This window comes from Schistocerca serialis, chromosome 4, assembly GCF_023864345.2.
Source record: "Schistocerca serialis cubense isolate TAMUIC-IGC-003099 chromosome 4, iqSchSeri2.2, whole genome shotgun sequence".
In the NCBI taxonomy this organism is placed as follows: Eukaryota; Metazoa; Arthropoda; class Insecta; order Orthoptera; family Acrididae; genus Schistocerca; species Schistocerca serialis.
In genome coordinates this window covers 294,735,184-294,738,576 of record NC_064641.1, presented here as the reverse complement: position 1 = coordinate 294,738,576, position 3,393 = coordinate 294,735,184, and positions in this window count along the sequence as shown.

The following is a 3,393-nucleotide window of genomic DNA, read 5'->3' as shown; positions in this document are numbered from 1 at the left end:
CAAACTATGGTTCACCCAAGAAGAGGGAGCTGTGACTATCATTTAACAATCCTTCCCGATTGCAGCAGAACTTTACTCTTTCACTATGATTCAGGTGGCAGCGGAAAACGGCGCGCTGTGGGCGAAGAGCGGTGCGCTGCAGCAGCAATAATATTCTGAGGCGTTCATAAAATGAGCGAATTACGCGATCTGGCGTTCTGATCATCAGAACGTGGGGAACTTTCCTCTCAGGGCTCTGAAATCCCGGCAGATTTGAGTGTGAGGTGCACCCGTTCTCTGCTCTGGCCAAACCAATATGACTCACATGCATGACCGTGTGTGCTGGAATTGTCAAACGTCAGACAGCAAGAGTAGGTTCACCCTCGTGACACATAATAGTCCGAGATGATATGTTGTTCCACTGTCGGTACAGCAGAAAATGCCACAAGCTCTTAGTCCACCACAAGATACAGACCACAAGTCTCACCCACCAGGAGAGGACCAGAACTAAGTCCCTCGAATAATCGCAACCACTTCCTACCCTGTATGGTGAGCTTATTTAGCAAAACGAAACCGCCCCCACATTGCACAAATCAATCAACCTATGCTCTACTTATTTAATCTCCGCTCTTGACTGTTCTGTGGACCAGGTAGCCAATCCACACGCAGCACCAGGGTTCCCATGCTCGAAAGCAAGCCTCTGCTTTGCATATCCTGAGAGGATGCGCCTCCAAATCTCTCTTGTCTTAAAAAAGAAGATTTTAGACTAGGGAAGCGTCATTCTCACAGTAAATATGATCAAGTTTTGGTAAAAAACATCTAACTAGACAGGACCACAGTCCCCAATGTACAGAGTGATCTAATCTTTCCAGGCCGACGATTTCCAGTTTCTGAAAGAAGGCTGTTAAGCTTCCCAAACAGTCATTCCCATTGAATATACGTTTTAGCCGCTCACTGAAAGAATTTGTCAGGGGGTTACAGTCCGACCTCCATTCTAACATGAGAATGCATGCTGTTTTAAGACCTTCCCAGCGTTTACACAGAAGCTCGGATTATAGAAGTCTCTCTTAAATTACTTCAAAAATGTTCAAATGTGAGTAGATTCCTAAGGGACCAAACTGCTAAGGTCATCGGTCCCTTGACTTACACACTACTTAAAAGAACTTTAACTTATGCTAAGAACAACACAACGCCCATGCCCGACGGAGGACTCGAACCTCCGGCGGGAGGAGCCGCGCAATCCGTGACCTGACGTAAATGGCTACCTCCACCCACTTTCAGCCATCTGGCCATCTTCCGAGACGGACTGGCGCCTGGTCCAGGTAAAATGTTTTGCTAACTGTCGCCCTTCTGTCCAACCCTAGGTGGAAGGATGAGAGAGCTTCGACCAGAAGTCCATCTGCAGGTAAGATCCACTGAACGCTGTTTCCCAGAATCACTCGCACAACCAGGTCACTGCACACAGCATTTATGGCCCACAATTCGGCTCGCTTCCTGTTCTCAGTCGCCTCTGCTACAGACCCCCGCATACAAGCTATCTGTAGGCTACACATGCAGTTACAAGAACATTCTGCCCACAGTTTCATTAACCATAAACAGGAAATGTAGTACGGGGGAACATCGACAACGTGACCTAAATTATCAATGTTAGACTGAGTGACAGTGCTGTAAAGTGAGAGAGTATGTGCCGCTACCGCCCAGATCCGTACACCGTCTTAAGTATACCTACGGTGTATTCAACGAATGTGACGAAAAAAGAGTAAGATTTTACCACTTAACTTTACTGATATTTACGCCTGGCAAGAGCGTGAATAGAGCGCTTATTTGGTGGAGTGGACACAAGAAAAAATCATGATAATATGTGGGACCTGCATCTATACTTTAGCAAAATAATAGTCTGAACTCTGATTATTCAACAGCGCGCAACTCACCGCCTTGTTAATATAGGATTGCGTGAGGCGCTTTTAGCATTTGCTATAACTGAGGTCTACGGGGAGCGTTCATACTGACAAAAGATTTTAAAAAAACGTAATCTCAGGGATTGTATTTCTTCTTATCACATTAAAATATTGCTGCAGGATATCTTTACTGTAGTGAAATTTAATTAAAAGAAACCTTGTACTGAAAGAAAGTATTTCCCTTTTTCTTAACGTAATAATCTTCGTCTTGCCGAGAAGCGGCCAATATCTGAACTTAATGGAATGTTCTTAGCTTTTACTTTCACACAACGTAAAATAGTAAATTCACTTTCTTTCCCTTAATAATTATGGTACAAGTCTTTTAAAGTGTCCGTTGATGACGGAACGCAATGAAATTTTTTCTACGCAAGATGTCTGTCAAGAATGATCGACTGTTCGACCGTTCTTGTCGTTTATTCAGCGTGCTGAAAACCTCACAAATAATATTTTTATTTATGCATGAAGGTCACTCGGCATATGAAAGGAAAAACACACAATCAGCATAAATTATCATATATTATTTAAAATTTACAACTTACAAAGCGTAATGGCCGCCGTAGCGTGTGTTAGCTTCAAGACTAGAGCAGAGAGAGTGAGTAATAACACTGGTCTTTTTATTTTCTTTCGTCAGCGAGGAAAAGAATAATCTATTAGCATAGAGATACTATACAGTTATCTTATAGAGTCTGTTTGTACCATTATTATTTCATTTTATTATAAATTGCCATTATAGAGCTAATTGCACGCGCATTTTCAGAGTTTTATATTATTTTCATTTTACTTTGTTTTGTGTCTGACTTCTCGTCGCACTTTTTAATAGTTTGTACAATATATCGGTACAAGGAGCGTGCCACCTCTCAGGATACCGCACTAACATTTACATTTTGTCCCTTGTCGGTGTAAAAAGACAGCGCCTCTAAGTCAATTCAGTCAAAAGATACAGCCACTTACGTCACATATATTAACACTCATGAGCTCACTCATCAAACCGTAGAGATGAGCTGACTACATACATAATTATCTATGCTATACATTTCTGACGAAGTAACGTGCCAATATGTGAGACCAGAAGTTGCTAACGGTACATACATATTGTTTAAATCGTGATACACAACTGCAGCTATTTTATGGGATTTCAATTCGGAACCCAACCAATTTAACTGTCAAACAGACGGTCAAAGAAGCTATTACCTTCATTGCCGTATTAATGTTACACAGGGAACCGCTATTACAACAGAAACGAAGGAGACGATCATGTCTTCCAGACAAATGCTTTTACACAGGCGCACAGTAGCTCCGTCTCAGGCAGTAGTAGAATCAATGGAAGTTTATTTTATTAATTTACACAATTTTCAGTTACGCTGGTTAACGACAATTCAGGAAACGGAAATATGTTGTATTTTAATACTAATCCTCCACGATACGATTCCGTTTCGTAGACTGTCGCCGCAAGCTT